The sequence below is a fragment of the Dendrobates tinctorius genome, unplaced genomic scaffold (genome assembly GCF_039654945.1).
Source record: "Dendrobates tinctorius isolate UK_male_01 unplaced genomic scaffold, ASM3965494v1 ptg000059l, whole genome shotgun sequence".
Lineage (NCBI taxonomy): Eukaryota > Metazoa > Chordata > Amphibia > Anura > Dendrobatidae > Dendrobates > Dendrobates tinctorius.
The window spans coordinates 6,169,864-6,191,761 of NW_027361727.1; the positions used below are offsets into that span (position 1 = coordinate 6,169,864).

Sequence of the window (21,898 nt, forward strand, 5' to 3'; positions counted from 1 at the left end):
CACAAATTCATGCTACCCGCCCGAGGTCAGCAGCTGACGTCAGTGTGCATGTGATGGGGTACATGGCAGTGATGTAGGAGCAAAGGGAAGGTGACTATTTACTGTATTTTCCGGCGTATAAGACGACTTTTTAACCCCTGAAAATCTTCTCAAATGTCGGGGGGTCGTCTTATACGCCGGGTGTCGTCTTATACGGCAGGTTTGGAGCTCTGTAGTCACTGTATATGGCGCGGGAACAATCCCGATGACGAGGTGCCTCACCGGTAAGGTGTAAGTGTTTCAAGCCCGCCCTTGTATCCGATTACCTCCTTCTCTTTCACCCGTCTGCCCCGCCCTTCTCTGCCTCTCAAATCTCGTGAGGATGGAAGTGAAGCCGCTCCTTCTTTCACCCGTCTGGCCCACCCTTCTCTGCCTCTCAAATCTCGTGAGGATGGAAGTGAAGCGGCGCATGTGTGCCTGCGCTGCTTCTCTTCCATCATCGTGAGATTTGAGAGGCAGAGAAGGGCGGGTCAGAGGCGTGAAAGAGGAGGTAATCGGATACAAGGGCGGGCTTGATTCACTTACACCTTCCCGGTGAGGTATCTCGTCATCGGGACCACCTCCCGCACCATATGCAGCAACCGCAGAGCTCCGCCCCCGCCGTATAAGATGACCCCCAAGAGAACCTGTATAGAGAGAACCTGTAAGTTAAGCTTCCTCTCCCACTCATTACAAAAAGCCTGTGAGTCCTGCTTCTGCTAACAGTGCCACATCCGTCTGTTGGTTGTGTACTGCGTTATAGCCCTCAACCATCTTCCTGTGTTCTTTTAGTACACAATCTTACAGTATGTACTGGCAAAATTATATAGATACTTGTACAATAATAATACAATTAATATATGAAAGAGAAATTATACCATAATGCAAGAAAGAAGAATGTAAAAAAAAAAAAGTTCTGGTCCTCAGGAAGCCCAAAACTAAGGTAGGCAAGACATGCATCCAGGTGATGTCCTTGGCAATGGTATAATTGGATTTTGCAGGGCAATCCTGCAATCTGAGTTGAAAAATTAAGTTATGCAAAAACTTTCCTTATTTTGGGGGCAGCAATCTTGATCAATATTGGGGGGTTGCCAGTGTGATTCCAGAATCAAGATTTAGACGGATGAAGCATTCATATGACCCTTCAAAAGGACTCTACGCTCCATTCTATTGGAAAACCAAAATTGGTGCAATGGAAAAATGGGGCAGTTGCTCCTAAGAGATAATTAGGTTTCTGAAGTGAGAGATGGACCTCCACCAATTCTCTATTGCACCTTATACGACCATCATTTTTTTGAAGACCAGAGCATAGATAACAATAGGCACCAATTTTTGCCCTTTTTGCTGTCATCTCATCCACGTAAGTAACTCGGTGCCATCTTGTAGGTAGCTGCTATCGCTCCAGAGTTTTCCATATGTTTTTCATTAATGATAAAATATTCCGCATCAGCAGCAATGTGCTCGCTCTGACAACCGCCCTGACATGTTTATCAAGCAATGAATTAGGAATTGAAGATGTATTGACTAAGTATGGCCATGTTTAAAATCTTCCTCCCAATGGTGAATGGATTCCTTTGAAATGATGGATTAAAATTCAATAAAGACTTCCAAGTATTCATGGGATAATGTATTAAAACATTCTCTAAAATTCCTATTAGATTCTTGCGGACAAAATAAAAAAAAAAAGGATTTTTTTCTACTGCAGAAATGCATATGTAAATGACTGGGAAGATACGCACTGAGCAAATACCGAAAACTCACACATTTAGACTATGAATTGGTATCGTAATAAATTATATGATTTGAGCTTTTCGAAGTGTATTGTCTGTTAAAGGGGGTTGTTCAGAATTAGGAAAATATGGCTGCTTTCTTTCGATAACAGCACAGCATCTGAGCATAGGTTGTGTGTGGTATTAAAGCTTGGGGTCTGAATTGCAATACCAGACACAAACCATAATGGGAGGTGGCGCTGTTTCTGAAAAAAGTTGCCATGTTTTTCTAATGCTGGAAAACCCCTCTGGAAGAGGTTTTCCCACATAGGATAAGTGACAACTTGCAGTTTGCTGGGGGGTCCAAGCAATGAGTACTTCTCCAAATACCAATTCCAAGAAAGGGGCTCTGTAATGCCCTGTTAGAATGAAGCGGTGGTCGTGCATGTGCTGTACTATGCCAATAATTGTCTATCTGTAGGACTGTCAGTACAGGGATCGGCGATGCTAGTCCCAAAGACAAAGAATGGAGCAGGGGTGCGTATGCATGGCCACTGTTCCATTTTAGTGGGGTACCTCTTAGCCTAATTCTTGAAATCATTGCATGTACCAGGGGAATAACCCTTTAGTGGGGTTTTCCCATAATATGAATATGCATTACAGATATGTAGGGATCACTTAGGGTGTTATTTAACCCTTTAGTGACGGAGCTAATTTTTACCTTAACAACCAGGACAAATTTTTAAAATCTGACCAGTGTCATTTTATGTAATAACTCTGGAACGCTTCAACGTGTTCCAGTGATTCGGTGACTCTTTTTCCGGGACATATTGTACCTTATGGCAGTGGTAAATTTTGGTCGATATGACTTGTGTGTATTTAATGAAAAAGTTGACAAAAATGAGAAAATTTCACAATTTTCTAACTTTAAATTTGTATGCCCTTCATTCAGAAAATGATACCACACAAAATAATAAATAACATTTCCCATATGTCTACTTTACAAATGCAACATTTTTAAAACATCATTTTTTTTGTTAGAAGGGTTCAAAGTTGATCTGCAATTTCTCATTTTTCCAACAAAATTTACAAAACCAGTTTTTATGAACCACCTCACATTTCAAGTGACTTTGAGGAGCCTATATGATAGAAAATACTAAAAAGTGACACCTTTGTAAAGGCTGCACCCCTCAAAGTCCTCAAAACCACATTCAACAAGTTTATTAATCCTTCAGGTGTGCTTCACAGGAATTAATGGAATGTGGAAGGGAAAAATGAACATGCAACTTTTTTTCGCGAAAATATATTTTAGCCCCATTTTTTTTTTTTTTACTTTTAAAAGGGTAACAGGAGAAAATGAACCCCAAAATTTGTTGTGCAATTTCTCATGAGTAAGCCGATACCCCATGTGTGGGCAAAACTACTATTTGGGCACATGGCAGGCTGAGAAGGGAACCAAGCACCTTTTGACTTTAACACAAAAATAGCTTGAGTCACTGGACAAACTGGAAGGGCTCGGAACGGAGGGAGCAATATTTGAATTTTGAAACACAACTTGGCTGAAATAGATTGCGAGCGACATGTCGCATTTGCAGGGCCCCTAATGCATTCAAAGAACAGAATCGCCCCACAATTGACCCCATTTTTGAAACTACACCCCTGACGGATTTTATCCAGTGGTATAGAGAGAATTTTGAACCCACAGGTAAGACACATAATTTTATAACATTAGGTTGTCATATTGAATATTAGTGTTGAGTGCAGGTGCTCACTATTCCAGTTTGCATCCTATGCTCGTGTATGCACCAAGTATCGTGGGTGTCCAAGCGACATGCTCGAGTCCCTGCCCATCATTTTTCGGGGCTGTCAGCCACAGAACATGCGAGGATTGCCCATTTATGGCAGGCAATTCAATCTCGAGTAGCGAGCACTTGTGCTCAACACTAGTCGTTATATCGTTACCATTTTTATTTTTGGGAAAAAAAAGCAACCAGAAGCTCAACCCTAACTCTTTTCCCAACCCTAACTGTTAGCCCAACCCTTACTACATGTTTTTTACGGGCCCATAGACTTGTTTGGGCACTCATCATACGTGATACTGGAAAAAAAATGGTCATCTCTCTGTGTGTTTTGCAAAAACACAAGGACATATGAATATCTCCATTCATAGATTATAATGGGTACATGTTCTATTTGTGGAAAAAAAAAACAAACAACGGATCGAACAGACACCTGTAAATGAGGTCTTGCTTTCATAAACCTAGAAAACACAATTATAGCAGCATGTCCTTCACTAGAGTTACAGACAAGTGTTTCATACTATAAATCTTTGCAACTTCAGACATTCACAGTAGATTGCTTCAAAAAGTTTCTATAGTGTAGCACCACTTTCTGTAACCTTTCTCCTATTAAAAAATACAGTAAAGCCCTAAGTCTTGTGATTGTGTTAATAATACACTATGCAGCAAAGACGATTTGTTCTTGAAAACATTGTGTCTATTGTATATAGTGCTAAAGATGTTATTCCCTGTTTTGTTTTTTTTTACAGAAGCAAATTCAGAAAAGTACATTGCATGAAGCAGGTATGGACTGGGGCTGAAATTTAGCCCTGGCATTTGAAATCACACAGGCCCATGCTGTCCCCGTCCCCATGAACCAGATGGGGATATATTACTTTTTTTGATCATGAGTGTTTGAGAGGTGTGTTTAGTGCGATTGATGACCGTGTGTATGGGGGTGGGGTTTGGAAGCTGAATGTAAGATTGTTAGAAGATGAGGATGTGATGAATGAATTAAAAATAAATTATAAAGAGTGGAGAGTATGTAAGAGGGACTTTGCGTGTGTACTGGAATGGTGGGACTGGGCTAAGGTGTGTTGCAAAAAATTCTTCAAAAAGTGGGGCTATAAAAAAGCTGCTCTTTATCAGGGTAGATTTAATGATTTTAACAGGCGCTTAGACAGGTTAAGGAAGTGTGGAGAAAGTGGGATGGATGTGTCTGATCTGCTGGCTGAGACAAAGAGTGAATTAAAGAGTGTTATGGATGAAAAAGGGAAAGAAAAAATCTATTGCACCAAAATAGAACATCTTGAGAAAGATGAAAAGTGCACGCGGTTCATTTTTAAGAAAATGAATGGGAGAAAGGTTGATATGGATAAAATCCTGTACAGGAATGGTTTGTGTGTGTCAGGTGAGAATGTGATAAAGGAGGTGAATAGGTTCTATAGCAAGTTATATGATAAAAAATGGATTGATTCTGGTCTTGTTTCAGAAGTGCTGAATGGGTTAGAGAACAAGTTGGATAGTGGAGAATGTGATATTTTGAATGAGGACGTAATTATGGAAGAAGTAGAAAATGTGATGAAGAGTGCTAAAAAGAATAAGACACCAGGTAAAGACGGATTGCCGGTAGAATTCTATGTGAAGGCATGGGATTTTCTGGGTGCTGGTTTGACTGAGATATGTAAGTATATGTGGGAGAGTGGTAAGTTGTGTGAATCAATGAAAGAGGGGGTGGTTGTGCTTGTGCATAAGAAAGGTGAGAGAAAGTGTTTAGAGAATTGGAGACCTATAACATTGCTGAACGCAGATTACAAGATCTATAGCAAATTGTTGGCGACTCGTATGCGTGAGGTGATTGGTAGTATTGTGGATGAGGATCAAGTGTGTGCTGTGCCTGGAAGAAGTATGAGTGATTTATTGTTATTAAGGGATTTGATTGGAGGCTGCATGGGAAGGAAATAGAAGTGTATGGTTCTGTCAACTGATTTTGAGAAAGCGTTTGATAGGGTCTCGCATGTGTTTTTGTTTAAAGTTCTGGAGAGAATGGGATTTCCTCAAAAATTTGTGAATGGGATGTCTTTGTATGATTGTGTGTCAAGTGAGTTTCTTGTTAATGGGTGGTTGAGTGAGAAAGTGAATATTAAGTCTGGTGTAAGGCACGGGTGTCTCATGTCCCCTCTCTTGTTTGTATGTGTGATTGAACCTCTGTTGTGCTTGGTGAGACGTGATAAAATGATGCGAGCTTTGTTGGTACCTGGGAGTGGTGGGAAGCATGTGAAAGTTCTTGGATCTGATGATGTGGCTGTGAGTGAAAGTGTTGCGTCAATGAGTAGGGTTAAGTTGCTTCTGGAGTTTTTCTGTGGTGCATCTGGCTTTAGAGTGAATTGGAATAAATGTAGTTTTAAATGTTTTGGGGATGACAGGGTTAAAATTGAGGGGGTAAAGTGAGGAGGGTGCTATCAAAGTGCTGGGAGTATTATTTAATAAGGACTTGGAAGGTAAGGAGAACTGGGAGGAGTGTGGATTGCGCATAGAGCGCAAGTTAAATTTTTGGCGACTTAGAGACTTGACCTTGAGTGGTGAGATTTTGGTCATAAAAGCGTTGATTCTTCCGATTTTGCTTTTTATTGCAACAGTTTTTCCACCATTATGTAGGAAAATAAAAAGAGTGGAAAAGTTAGTTTTTACTTTTTTCTGGAGCAGTAAAATAGAGAAACCTAAGAGACAGAGTCTTTTCAAGGCGTGTCACCATGGTGGCATGGCCTTTCCAAACATTGAGATTTTTCTGGGGCTTCAGTATATCAAAACTGTTATTTTGCTGAATAAAGGAAATAAGGGAGCGTATATGACAAGTTATTCTGCTGGTTGGATGTTATATGGCTTATGTTGGAGAAAGAGGGATGCTAGAGTGCCTGTTGCTTTCCAGTGTCCGGTCTGGTATGAGGTGATTGAGAAGTTTGTGAGGAAGCATGATTTGCTGAGTGTACCGATGAATGATTTTAGAATGACTAAGAATGTGATGAAAATAATACGTAAGAATGATGTGGAATGTAATATTGTGGGGTTGAGAGGGAATGAAGTTTCGGTTGCATGGAAGAGTTTGGGAACGCACGGGATGTCTAATAGACAAAAGGATATTGTATGGATGTCCTTGCACAATATTTTGCCTGTGCGACAGGTTCAGAAGAGACGAGGTCTGACCAGAACTTGTGTGCCCGAGGGAAGGATGTGGTGGATGTGAGACTGTGTGGCATACTATGTGGGACTGTGATTACGAGTGCAGTGTGTGGAAGTGTGTAGGTGGGTTGTGTAAGGAGTTAGCGGGTGTGAGTTTTATTGACTGGCGAGTTGCGATGTTTGGAATTGGTGCATGTGGTCATGTGAAAATAGAATCCTATGGTTAATTATGACTTGTGTGATGCAGAGTTTGTGGGATGTGAGGAATTTTCAAAGAGAAGCATGTATCTGTGAATAAGTGTGTCGGGCTGATCCTTTCTAGTTTATACTTGATTTATAAATTAGACAGCGAAGGCGGTGGTAGTTCTGATGCAGAGGGTGTCTGGAAATTTAAAAAATGGCAGCACCTGATCAAATATCAGTGAATTTTAGTGATGTTTATTGATGTTCAGGATGTCTTTTGTGTATACCCTTGGTTTGTTATACTAAAATAAAAATGAACCATGATGATGAGAGTTGAAACAACGACGTTTAAGTTGATGAGCTTATATTGAGTTGTTTATAACTAACCTGAATGGTTTTAGAAAAAAAAAACAGCTGTCTGTGGATGGATACCTGGCCTTGGTATTTCCCTCGTCATATCTGTAAACTCGTAAAGAGCTGGATATTGACTTAAAGGGCCACTTAAGATGGTGGTAATGATGGTTTCCGAAAGAAGCCACTCCTTGGCTGGGTCCTTCCCTGGAGTAAGATCTGGCTAGTCCCGTGTTTGAGACTCTTTTTTTTTTTTTTGAACCATAATTTTTATTGAAGTATAACAATAAAAATAAAAATTGAACATACAGATTATGGGCAGCATCAATCATTTTCACTTTCATCCAGTCGGTTATCTTTAATAAAAAGCAATTGTCTATTTTCTGGCTTCCAGTTTTAAAATTTAACAATCATTATGCAACATTGAAACCACAATGGTTGAACCTCTACCTATACACCAGACAGACCCGAGCTCCAGCATTCCCCTTGTCCTAATCTCGCCTGGAATCAGAGTACTCCAGCCATTTTCCCCATGTAACTTCAAACTTGTATCCTCTATTATTGCTGATTGCTGTCATCTTTTCCATATTACAATTATATCGCATCTTGGCCCTTATTTCTTGAGCAGTCGGAACCTGTGAAGTTTTCCATTTTCTCGCAATGCACACTCTTACCACTGTCAAAAATTGTATGGTTATTATTGCATCGTTATGGTCCATATCTTCCAGACCTATGGACAACAAGGCAGTTTCGGGCCTCAACTCCACTCCATAGCCCAGTATCGAGCTTAAACACTCTTGTGTCTCCGCCCAGACAGGTTGAATCAGCCCACACTCCCACCAGACGTGAAGCAGCGATCCCGGCTGTTTGTTACACCTCCACCACGTGTCTGATAATTGAGGATATATTTTCTGTAAACGTGCTGGCGTATAATACCATCTGTACAGAATTTTCCTTGATATTTCCAAGTGATTAATACAATGGGACATTTTTTTGTGTATTTGAAAAGAGTAATCTCATTGTTCTTCCCGGAAATGTGTTTTTAAATCAATTTCCCATTTCCCCACAAAAGGTAGGGAGTGCGGGCCGCCCATGTAATTCATGACCTCATACGCCCTTGATATATTCCCCCCTTTGTGTCTTTGTTAACCTCAAAAAAGTTTTCATATGGTGAGACCAATTCCTGTTGTTCTGTTTTAACACTTGATAGTAAGTGTCTAATTTGGAGGTATTTGTAAAAATCCCTCTTATGTACCCCAAACATTCTAACGAGATCACCAAACGGTCTGAGATCCGAATTATTCATAACATCTCCAACTTTAAGTAGTCCTTTCGAGATCCAGTCTCCCAGATCCAAATTCTGGATCAAGTTACCCACTACATTCATTGGAAGTTTATGTATTCTTGTAGGGAGTAATTTCTGTCCTATCGTCTGCGTTAACCAAATGTTCGCGCCTGCTCGTATTGTGGGGTGTCTTGGCAATTGCTCTTTTTTGGCCAAACGGAGATACCACATATATGAGACCATAGAGGGATGCCCCACTATTTGCGCTTCCAGTTTTACCCAGGCCTTTGAAGAATTCCCATCCCACCAGTATCTTAGCTGATCTAACAACGTAGAACGGTAGTATGCACGTACACATGGGCATCCTAGCCCCCAAAATTTTATTGGCAAAAAAAAGAATTTCGCTGATACTCTCGCTCTTTGTTGGTTCCATATGTAATTCATTAAAGCGGATTGGAGCCTATAGAGGGTATGAAGTGGGACTTGGACAGGCAAGTTACGAAAATAATATAAAATTTGGGGTAATACCATCATTTTTACCATTGCTATCCGGCCTAACCAGGATATCATTGCCTTGGAAAATGACTGCAACTCCTTATGGATATTCTGCAGTAAACGTGCATAATTTATTTTCCCCAGATTTTTGATCGGGTAAGTTAATCGAATTAATTTTGTAATAGCTAGCTTGCCCGAATTGGGTAATTAGTCTGAATATATGGGGCAGGGAGACCTCAGGATTCGTGACGCATAATATGACGTCGTCAGCAAATAGACCTATCTTATTTTCCACAGTGCCCATTCTGATCCCAGAAATTTCTTTCTCCATTCTTATAGCCAGGGCAAACGGTTCCATCAATAAGACTAATATCAATGGGGAGAGAGGGCACCCCTGCCTCGTTCCGTTTGTGATATTAAACCCCGGAGACAGATACCAATTTGCATATACCTGGGCCGAAGGCCCAGAGTATACTGCCATAATGGAAGACAGAATGGGTCCCCCGAATCCAAAACATCTAAGCTTCCTCTCCATAAATCCCCAGTGGATTCTGTCAAACGCCTTCTCCGCATCCAATGACAGGAGCAGAGAAGGCGTACGACCCCCCTCCACCTCAGCGATTAAATCGATAAGGCGTCTGGTTCCATCACTGGTTTGCCTATTTTTGACAAATCCAACTTGATCCCAGTGGACCAACTCGGGAAGGATGTGTAGGTGTCTTAATGATAGTACTTTAGCGAATAGTTTGACGTCCGTGTTCAAAAGCGAAATTGGCCAAAAGTTTGCCGGGGTATTTGGATCCTTTCCTGGCTTGGGCAAGGTGATAATATGAGCGTTCAGCATTTCTGCTGGAAAGGCACCATTCTTGGTAAGCTTCGTTGAACACTCTCACCAAATAAGGTGAGATCAAATTTTTATACTTTATATAATAGTTGTTTGGAATGCCATCTGGTCCTGGGGCCTTATGTAGCTTCAGAGTATCAATAGCTCTATGGATTTCCAATATTGTGAGTTCCTGATATAATGTTTCTTTCTGTGTGGGTGATAACGTGGGTAAGCTTATTGAGTCTAAGAATATCCCTATCTCTGCATCACTTGGCTGGTGGGTTTGATTATCTCCTTTTAAATTGTATAAAGTTTCATAATAGTTGGCAAATTCATTTGCTATTCTCTGAGGGTCTATTATTTTTCCCTTATTGGGGCCATTTAAATATGGGATACGGGATTTTGCTGCACGTATTTTCACCTGTTTGGCTAATAATTCCCCAGATTTATTTCCATGCCAATAATATTTCATTTTGAGTTTTTTGAGGGCTTTTTCGTATGTGTGCAAATTAAGCTCATGTAGCCGTTTATGAAGATCTGAAATCTCAGCCTCTCTTGTGGGAGAGTATGATCGTTTGTGCAATCTGTGTAATCTTCCCAATTTGGTTTGGATATCATTTACTGCAGTTTGCGTAGATTTTTTATAGTGAGAAGCCTGCTTTATAAAATGTCCTCTCATGGCCGCCTTATGTGCACACCATAGGGTTGCGTCCGATACTTCTCCGTTATCATTTTGCACAAAATAGTCATGAATGGGTTGTTGCGTTTGTGATGCATAAGTGGGGTGGTTCAAGATGTAAGTGTTAAGCCTCCAAATTGGGGATCTATCTGTTTCATGCTTCTCTTCTATTTCTAATGTGATAGGAGCATGGTCGCTCCAAGTTATGGTACCTATCTTGGCAGTTAACACTCGAGGGATTATTGTTTTATCAACTAGAAAAGAATCAATTCTCGTGTAGGTATTATGCGGGTGAGAAAGAAACGTATAATCTCGTATGGATGGGTTTTTAAGTCTCCAAATGTCTTACAGTTCTTGCATGTGAAACAATTTGGTAAGTGGGCTAGGGTTGAGTTTATTTGATCTAGCTGTGGAATCCATGTTGGGCCACAACGCTACATTAAAATCCCCTACTACTATTAGAGAGCCTTTCTTGACTTTAATAGCTTTTGCTATTATCTTCTTAATGTGAGTATATTGTCCTTTGTTGGCATATATGGTTACTAATGTGTATGGGATATTGTTGATTGAACACTGCAGTATAATGTATCTTCCTTGAGAATCTATAATTTGATTAGTTAGAGAAAAGGCCACCGAGTGCCTTATTGCAATCGACACCCCACCTTTTTTCCTATCCGCCGGTGCCAGAATCACATGAGGGAATCTTTTATGTTTTAATCTACTCATGTCTTCACTGTTTAAATGAGTCTCCTGTATACACAATATGTCTGCATTGGTCCTCAGTGCCTCTTTCCATAATATTGACCTCTTGTAAGGGGAATTTAGGCCATTGGCATTTACAGATAAAAACTTAATCACCATCTATGAGTGTGATCAAGACTGCTGAGTGCCTCTGCTGTGTATATTGTATCCCCTCTATCTTGTGTATACTGGTGGGATAGACCAACCTGGTGTCATACTCAATTACCGCATAGCTTCTTCTATGGTATTTTTTTGGAACCTGCTTTGCGTGATTTAACCCTCTTCCCCTGTGTAGGTTTACCAAACATGCTATGAAACATACAATCTCATACTTATCCTGGGCACTGGTGCCCACGGTCATTACTTGTTCAAATTGCTTCCCGCCCCTTTTTCCCACCCCTGAAGATCCGACTGTGAAATGCTGCCACTGTGGATGAAAAGAAAAACACAAATAACATTCAAACTAATAACTATGCCTTCCAATGCACAAATACAGGGAGCCCGTACAGGCTGCCCGTCATGGGTATCGGGAGCCCAGCAAAAGCTTAATAGACCAAATACGGCCTGGGCCCTGACATAAATCCCAAAAATGGACCAATACCAGAAAAAGTACCAAGTTCGGAGAAAAACAGCAAAAGAAACCATAAAAATTAAGAAGCAATGAAAAATCAAAAGGGTTGCATGAAAAATCTCCATATGTAGAAAAAAGCAAAACAAAACCAAAAACAGGAATTCAGAAGATCCTGGTGAATGATCCATGTCCAAGTTCCGATAACCATAATCAATGGGGTCCTGCCATAAATGACCCCCGGCTTCTCAGACCCGGACAGTCCTACCCCAGTGGGTTTTACTGCTTTCAATTTGTATAACCGAAAATAACGAAGCCATAAGAGCTCCCCTGAAAAATATCAACCAACAGAGGACCACTTCAGACCTCCATATCCTGTTCCAGGAGACTAAACCAGTTCCTTGTTGCCTGCTGCTCACGCTTGGGACCATTCCTCCAAAATTAGTCGTGGTAGTGGGTTTTTCCCTTGAACTTCCCTAGTTTTGAGAGGAAGATTCCATTCTTTGCAAAGGCGTAAAGCTTGCTCCGGGTTGTTCGCCACATGCTTGCGCCCATCTTTTGTTATTACCAGCTTCACTGGGAACCCCCACTTGTATGGGATATTGTGTTCTCTTAGGATCCCCGTGCATGATGAGAATGTTCTCCTGCGTGCTAGAGTGAAAGCTGATAAATCCGCAAATATAACTATGTCTTTAAAGCGGTCGGGCAGAGACGGCGGATTCCGAGCAGCCTCCATCACCTTCTCTTTTATGTGAAAGAAATGGATTCTAACTATGACATCTCTCGGTATTGCGGTCGGAAGACGGTTTGGCTTAGGCAACCTATGGGCCCTGTCCATAATCAAGTCGAGCTGTGTGGTATCCGGCAACAGACATGAGAAATAATCAGTAAGAAATTCTTTAAGGTCTTCAGTCTTCACTGTTTCTGCAATGCCCCTCAAACGGATGTTGTTGCGGCGAGATCTGTCTTCCATATCTGCTATTTTCAGTTTTAATGCATCTACATCTTCATCCGTGGACACCACTGTGTCCACCACCTCGTTGTGCGCAGCAGTTAACTCCACCATCTTATCTTCTATGTGGGACGTGCGTTCTTCCAGAACATTAATGTCCTTTTGCATAGATCCAAGCATGTTTTGCATATCTTTTTTAAAAGTAGACATTATTTCAGACATAAGTTGTCTCATAGTGTGCTCATTTAATGGTTCTCCAGCAGAAGTGAATACATTGCTCTGTGTGTATTCTTTGGAGCCGCTTGAGGCCCTCAGGCCTCTTCCATGAGGGGATGCCTGGGGTTGGATTTCTGGGTCCTCCCCCCCCCACTCCCGTCCTCCTGAGCCATGGGGGTCCCGGCGTCAACCCCACGATGATCCTCCTTGCCATAATCGGGTAGGCTGCGCCCCTTGTGTTTCCCCTCCGCAAACCTCCGTGGAGATTCTCCTACCTCTCCCCTTGAGCGTGGGGCGGTTGAATGCTGTGCCTCCATGCCACGTCTGTGCTTCCCAGCGCCATTTTGCTCACTCTCCGCCGCCGGATAAAACTGGGTGAGTTTAAGGGGGCTTTTCCTCCCCTTTCCTCTACTGCTGCGTAGATCTTTCATGGCCCCGGACTCCCGCTGCTTTCCACCGTCCTTCGGGTCAGGAGCCGCTGCTGTAAGTAGCTGTGTGCTGCTTTATGGGGTCAAAAAAAGAAAAGAGAAGCCAGCGTTGCCAAGGTCAGAACGCATAACATAAAGTGCATTTGCACATAACATCTAACTGTATTCAAAATGAGATATTTAGCAAAAAAATTGATCAATTCAATTGAGCCACCCCGCCGCGCCAAGGCAATCTCATGTGGGGGGTCCTACTCTACGTTTTTAATAAACACTGTGCCATTACGGCCTCCTAGATACATTAAAAGCAAGACCACTTTAAATGCAATCCATACCTGAGCATTTCTGGATCGCTCCCATGATGCCAGAAAAGGCAAGTGCGGATGAAGGCCAACCAGGTCTGAATGCAGACGTGTCAGGTTTAGCCTCCACACATTGCCCGACCAGCAAGCATAGATGAAGGGCAATGCAGGTTCAGATACAGGTGCACAATTAAATAAAGCTTGGGGCAGGGTGGGGCTGCTGTTTATGTGTGCACAGCAGCCTAGATCCATCACAGTGAACACAGAAAAAATGGCGAACATAACCCAGCGTGCACGGCAACAGTGGTGGTCAGCCACATACCAATGTACAAAAAAAGAAAAGAGAAGCCAGCGTTGCCAAGGTCAGAACGCATAACATAAAGTGCATTTGCACATAACATCTAACTGTATTCAAAATGAGATATTTAGCAAAAAAATTGATCAATTCAATTGAGCCACCCCGCCGCGCCAAGGCAATCTCATGTGGGGGGTCCTACTCTACGTTTTTAATAAACACTGTGCCATTACGGCCTCCTAGATACATTAAAAGCAAGACCACTTTAAATGCAATCCGTACCTGAGCATTTCTGGATCGCTCCCATGATGCCAGAAAAGGCAAGTGCGGATGAAGGCCAACCAGGTCTGAATGCAGACGTGTCAGGTTTAGCCTCCACACATTGCCCGACCAGCAAGCATAGATGAAGGGCAATGCAGGTTCAGATACAGGTGCACAATTAAATAATGCTTGGGGCAGGGTGGGGCTGCTGTGTATGTGTATGTGAGATTCTCCTACCTCTCCCCTTGAGCGTGGGGCGGTTGAATGCTGTGCCTCCATGCCACGTCTGTGCTTCCCAGTGCCATTTTGCTCACTCTCCGCCGCCGGATAAAACTGGGTGAGTTTAAGGGGGCTTTTCCTCCCCTTTCCTCTACTGCTGCCTAGATCTTTCATGGCCCCGCACTCCCGCTGCTTTCCACCGTCCTTCGGGTCAGGAGCCGCTGCTGTAAGTAGCTGTGTGCCGCTTTATGGGGTCAGTATGCACCGGAGAAGTTCTACTATACTTCTTTCTCCATGTGCAGCAGGCCACACCCCCTGTGTTTGAGACTCTTAAATGAGGCTCCACGGACTTTATTTGCATATTCGTATTTCTCAGGGAGCAATGCACCTAGGATTTCACTGATTGAGTGCCTTTGCCGGCTGCCGCAGTGTTTTCTTTGACTGGTCTCCCTGAGGTCAGTGATTGTTTCTTGATGTTGGTCTACTAGGCATTGCTCCCACCTAGCCAGAATCCGACTCCACACTGATGAGGGGCAACACCCTGAAACAGCTGTCTGTGGATGGATATCTGGCCTTGGTATTTCCCTTATCATATCTGTAAACTCGTAAAGAGCTGGAAATTGACTTAAAGGGCCACTTAATATGGTGGTAATGGTGGTTTCCGAAATGCATGTATAATGTATCTCCCTCTGTGGTGGTTCCTGGTAGGGATTGATGTCCACGTACCGTACTTTACTCACAATCACCTGCGCAGTGGATACTAACCTAATGTTATTATATGGGGATCTTCATTTCTGCACTGCGCATGCGTGATTTTTCTGTTCAATGGAGGCTGTGACTGACTGAGCGCCTCTTGTATTGTGCTTGAGCGATGCATACTTATTCAATGTTTACTTGTGGAGATCTCCATTTTTTGTACTGCGCATGCGTGAGTCTCCCTGCTCATTACAGACTATGACGGACTGAGCGCTTCACCTGCTGCGCTTGCGCAGCTGTTGCTTCCGGACGCCGAGTTCATGTTGGAACAATATGGTTCTTATGTGAGTAATTTCTATTAATTATGAGGCACATAAAAAGATACGCCTTGTGACAACCAGCACACCTTCATTTTCCCTTGAGGAAGCCACACTTTAGGTGGCGATACGCGTGGGTCTTTTCCCCTCCTCCTTGAACTACAGTTAGGTCCATATATATTTGGACAGAGACAACATTTGTCTAATTTTGGTTCTAGACATTACCACAATGAATTTTAAACAAAACAATTCCGATGCAGTTGAAGTTCAAACTTTCATCTTTCATTTGAGGGTATCCACATTAAAATTGGATGAAGGATTTAGGAGTTTCAGCTCCTTAACATGTGCCACCCTGTTTTTAAAGGGACCAAAAGTAATTGGACAATTGACTCCAAGGCTATTTCATGGACAGGTGTGGGCAATCCCTTCATTATGTCATTCTCAATTAAGCAGATAAAAGGCCTGGAGTTGTTTTGAGGTGTGGTGCTTGCATTTGGAAGGTTTTGCTGTGAAGGAAACCAGCGGTCAAAGGAGCTCTCCATGCAGGTGAAACAAGCCATCCTTAAGCTGCAAAAACAGAAAAAACCCATCCGAGAAATTGCTACAACATTAGGAGTGGCAAAATCTACAGTTTGTTACATCCTGAGAAAGAAAGAAAGCACTGGTGAACTCATTAATGCAAAAAGACCTGGGCGCCTACGGAAGACAACAGTGGTGGATGATCGCAGAATAGTCTCCATGGTGAAGAGAAACCCCTTCACAACAGCCAACCAAATGAACAACACTCTCCAGGAGGTAGGCGTATCAATATCCAAATCTACCATAAAGAGAAGACTGCATGAAAGTAAATACAGAGGGTTCACTGCCAGTGCAAGCCACTCATAAGCATCAAGAATAAAAAGGCTAGACTGGACTTTGCTAAAAAAACATCTAAAAAAGCCAGCACAGTTCCGGAAGAACATTCTTTGGACAGATGAAACCAAGATCAACCTCTACCATAATGATGGAAAGAGAAAAGTATGGCGAAGGCATGGTACAGCTCATGATCCAAAGCATACCACATCATCTGTAAAACACGGCGGAGGCAGTGTGATGGCTTGGGCATGCATGGCTGCCAGTGGCACTGGGTCACTAGTGTTTATTGATGATGTAACACAGGACAGAAGCAGCGAAATGAATTCTGAGGTATTCAGAGCCATACTGTGTGCTCAGATTCAGCAAAATGCAGCCAAACTGATTGGTCGTCGTTTCATACTACAGATGGACAATGACCCAAAACATAAAGCCAAAGCAACCCAGGAGTTTATTAAAGCAAAGAAGTGGAATATTTTTGAATGGCCAAGTCAGTCACCTGATCTCAACCCTATTGAGCATGCATTTCACTTGTTAAAGACTAAACTTCAGACAGAAAGGCCCACAAACAAACAGCAACTGAAAACCACCGCAGTGAAGGCCTGGCAGAGCATCAAAAAGGAGGAAACAGCGTCTGGTGATGTCCATGAGTTCAAGACTTCAGACAGTCATTGTCAACAAAGGGTTTTCAACTAAGTACTAGAAATGAACATTTTATTTACAGTTATTTAATCTGTCCAATTACTTTTGGTCCCTTTAAAAACAGGGTGGCACATGTAAAGGAGCTGAAACTCCTAAACCCTTCATCCAATTTTAACCCCTTACCTACAATGGACGTAATATTCCGTCCATGTGACCCTGGACCTAATTACCATGGACGGAATATTACGTCCCAGCGATCAGCGGCGCCCACGTGGTGAGCGCCGCTGATCGCTGCCGGGTGTCATCTGATTATCACAGCTGACACCCGGCACAATGTGTCAGGGGCGGTCACGGACCGCCCCCGACACGTTAACCCCTTGTACACCGCGATCAAACGCGATCGCGGTGTACCAGGGGTTAAAGGGAAGCATCGGCAGGGAGGGGGCTCCCTCCGTGCTTCCCTGAGCCCCCCACAGCAGCGCAATGTGCAGCGCTGCTGCGGGGGTCTCTATGCCTACAGGCCCCCAGATCCAAGATGGCGACGGGGGCCTGTAGGGAGCGGATTTCCTCACTGCCTGCAAAGCGCAGGCATGAGGAAGTCTGCAGAACTGCCTGTGACAGATTGCTGATCTGTCACAGTGATCTGTGATGTGACAGATCAGCGATCTGTCACAGGACAGTGATGTCCCACCTGTGACAAGGTAATAAAGTAAAAAAAAAAAAAAAAGTGTTAAAAATAATTTTAAAAAAATCGCTAAATTAGTAAAAAAAAAAAAATATTCCCCAATAAATCCATTTTTTCAAAATAAAAAAAAAAACAATAAAAGTACACATATTTGGTATTGCCGCGTCCGTAGCGATCCGCCCTATAAAACTATCCCATTAGTTAACCCCTTTAGCGAACCCCTTAAAAAATAAAAATAAAAAACGAAGCAAAAAATAATGATTTATCATACCACCGAACAAAAAGTGCAATAACGCGCGATCAAAAAGACGCATATAAATATCCGTGGTACCGCTGAAAACGTCATCTTGTCCCGCAAAAAACAAGCTGCCATACAGCATCATCCGCAAAAAAATTAAAAAGTTATAGCTCGCAGAATAAAGCGATACAAAAATAATTATTTTTTATATAAAATTGTTTTCATTGCAAAAAACCGACAAAGCATAAAAAACGACCTAAATGAGGTATCGCTGTAACTGTACTGACCAGAAGAATAAAGCCGCTTTATCAATTATACCGCACGCGGAACGGTGTAAACGCACCCCCCCAAAAGAAATTCATGAAACGCTGGTTTTTGTTCATTCTGCGTCTCAAAAATCGGAATAAAAAGCGATCAAAAAATGTCACGTGCCCGAAAATGGTACCAATGAAAACGTCAACTTGTCCTGCAAAAAATAAGACCTCACATGACTCGGTGGGTCAAAATCCGGAAAAATTATAGCTCACAATATTTGGTGATGCAAAAACTATTTTTACAATAAAAAGCGTCTTTTAGCGTGTGACAGCCGCCAAACATAAAAACCGCCATAAATAGTAAATCAAACCCCCCGTTATCACCCCCTTAGTTAGGGAAAAATAATAAAACTAAAAGAAAATGTATTTATTTCCATTTTCGCATTAGGGTTAGGGCAAGGGGTGTGTTGGGGTTAGGGTTGGAGTTATAATTGTGGGGTTTCCACTGTTTGGGCACATCAGGTGCTCTCCAAATGCAACATGGTGTCTGATCTCAATTCCAGCCAATTCTGCATTGAAAAAGTCAAATGGTGCTCCTTCCCTTCCAAGCTCTGCCATGCGCCCAAACAGTGTTTTACCCCCACATATGGGGTATCAGCCTACTCAGGACAAATTACAAAACAACTTTTGGGGTCCAATTTCTCCTGTTACCCTTAGGAAAATAAAAAATTGGGGGCAAAAATATCATTTTTGTGGAAAATGATTTTTTTATTTTCACGCCCAGGCGTTATAAACTTCTGTGAAGCATTTGGGGGTTCAAAATGCTCACCACACATCTAGATAAGTTCCGTGGGGGGTCTAGTTTCCAAAAAGGGGTCACTTGTGGGGAGTTTCAATAGTTTAGGTACATCAGGGGCTCTCCAAACGCACATTACACCCGCAGACCAATCCATCAAAGTCTGCATTCCAAAACGTCACTACTTCACTTCCGAGCCCCGACGTGAGCCCATACAGTAGTTTTCTCCCACATATGAGGTATCAGCGTACTCAGGACAAATTGGACAACAACTTTTGGGGTCCAATTTCTCCTGTTACCCTTGGGAAAATAAAAAAATGGGGACTAAAAGATGATGTTTGTTGAAAAAATTCGATATTTTTATTTTCACGCCCGGTCGTTATAAACTTCTGTGAAGCACTGGGGGGTTCAAAGTGCTCACCACACATCTAGATAAGTTCCTTGGGGGGTCTAGTTTCCAAAATGGGGTCACTTGTGGGGGGTTTCCACTGTTTAGGTACATCAGGGGCTCTCCAAAAGCAACATGACACCCGCAGACCATGCCATCAAAGTCTGCATTCCAAAACATCACTACTTCCCTTCCGAGCCCTGACGTGTGCCCATACAGTAGTTTTCTCCCACATATGGGGTGTCAGCATACTCAGGACAAATTGGACAACAACTTTTGTAGCGCTGTCATTCAAGTAGGGGATACTCGCGCAGCAGCCACAAAATCAGATCCGGCACAGATTTTCCATCAAATCATAACAGTCCATTCGGTTTATTCAGCAGCATAAACCCATAGAAGCAACATAAAGTTCATATAACAGCATAGCGTCCATGACAGAGTTCAGCTCTGTAATCCCTGTGGTCACACAGGTTAAACATACACAGTCTTTCTAGCCTCAGTTATCTCACCCACGTCAGGGTCACTCGGTTCCTTTAGTATACTGCAGATGTCCATTCCCTCCAGAGAACTCCCAGGCACGTGCAGCCATTATCACAGCGTTCACTTGCTGTCAGAAGGCAACCCCAACTCACTCAGACGTGACCTTCCACACTGGACCAACCAGGACTCAGCATTCACCCCATGTGACCTACCCTGGACACCTTATATGGTTCGTAGCCACGCCCACAGGGTCACATGTCTATGACCTCATCACAGGTCCTTCACACACACATATACACTTTACAATAGCATTATTAAACACACCCCCTGGGTGGGTTTGTAGGTAACCAGTCCCCGACACACCGAACCAGCACCTCAGCAGTATCACCGCTGACTAACACACACATAAATCTCCATCTCAAGGCCACCCACCTTGAGATACATAACGGTCATTCAGCATCTTGCCATTCATCCACTCTCCTGGGACATCCATACAGCGCCCCCTAGTGGACACAGTGGTCACTACACCACACACCTTATAGCACATTTGCACAAAAAGCTTTATTGTGTATGATACAAGACAAATTTCCTTTTTGTGTTCATCCATTTAGAACCAATACATGGTCCATCAAGTGTATTTGTCTTAAACTTTGGTTATTACAATTGGAAGTTATATCTTCTTTTGTCTGGCATAATGGAGGAGGAGAATACTGGGTCTTTATTATAAGACTTTTTTTCTGGTGGTGTTGTTGTTATATGGCCAATTTGTCTGGGCCCTTTTAAGTGTTTTTAACATGTCACTAATTGTATGCTTTTTTGCGTGTCAATAAAATTTATTTTTATATACATATTTTTTCTTGATATATTGTAATCATTATTGTTGGGTCGATCACCCCTTTATACACACATCTTTCTTTTGGGTTGCAGGGTTCATACATATGTGTGTGGTTGATGATCCCCAAGTGAGAGTCAAATTTATTGGTGCCCTCAAGTTTCTTGTTCTTTTAAACCTCCTTTTTGGGACAGGCAAAACAACATGTTCTTCCACACCTTTATAAAAATGCCAGGAGTTAAATCCTCAGCTTGTAACTTTTTAGTCACTGTAAATGGCTGATGAAGCAATTCCTTCAATTCAGCCACCTGTGTCCATTGACCTTCATGTAGTATTACCTGAGGGTTGGCCATATCTACAAGGAAGAGTTTCAGCTCAAGCAATAGCTCAATCATTAAATAGGTGCTGCCCCACCGAATGGCTTGATCCACAATTGCCCCTTTTCCAGCACGTCTCTTCAAAAATCAATTTTAGGGATTCTGGCAGCAATAGGCAATTTCCTCACTTTGCTAGTCAGAGTTCCAGCATGTCCCTCTTGCAGACTATCTCTTGCCAGCTGCAGCGTGTGCACAACACAGCGCATGTGATGAACAGGAAAGAGGTGTGAAGCAGCTTCAACAAGATCACCTCCATCAGTCCTGTTCATGCTCAGCAGTGCTAATAGAAGCAAAGAGAAACTGGTATAAATGTACGTGGGAGAAAGAGGGACGAAATGGGCCCCGAGAGACGACAGTCAGGGTCCTCTGCAGCCGCTCTGTGCTCCGTAAGATGGATGGCTGATAGATGATGTAGATGGGTGATGGAAGCATTATGGATAGGATTGAAGCAGAGATTATATAAGAAAGCTACAGAACTTTTTATATCACTTTTTATATTCCAAAGACATACTGATAGGTAATTTAGATTGTGAGCCCCATCGGGGACAGTGATGAAAATGTGTGTAAAGCGCTGCGGAATATGTTAGCGCTATATAAAAATAAAGATTATTTAAAAAAAGATTATTATTATATCACAAGAATTAAGTGAATAAATGGGTATTCCTTCCCACTTTACCATTTTTGCCATATTTATGTCAAGCAATCTAGTCCTGCAAATACATATGTATGATGCCATATACAAAGCACTGTCACGATATGTAGCGTCCCCACAGGGGGTAGCTCAGTGGATGGCATGAAACACACACACAACGGGATTGAAATGGGGAGAGGAAGGCCCTACTGATAGGGAAATGAGGG

The 21,898-nt window shown here is 42.5% G+C and overlaps 1 long non-coding RNA gene across 1 annotated transcript in view; it reads left to right on the forward strand.

The window, feature by feature from the left end:
* LOC141092317 (uncharacterized) overlaps window positions 1-21,898 on the forward strand; it is a 97,656-nt gene that overhangs the window by 69,142 nt on the left and 6,616 nt on the right. The window lies entirely within an intron of this gene.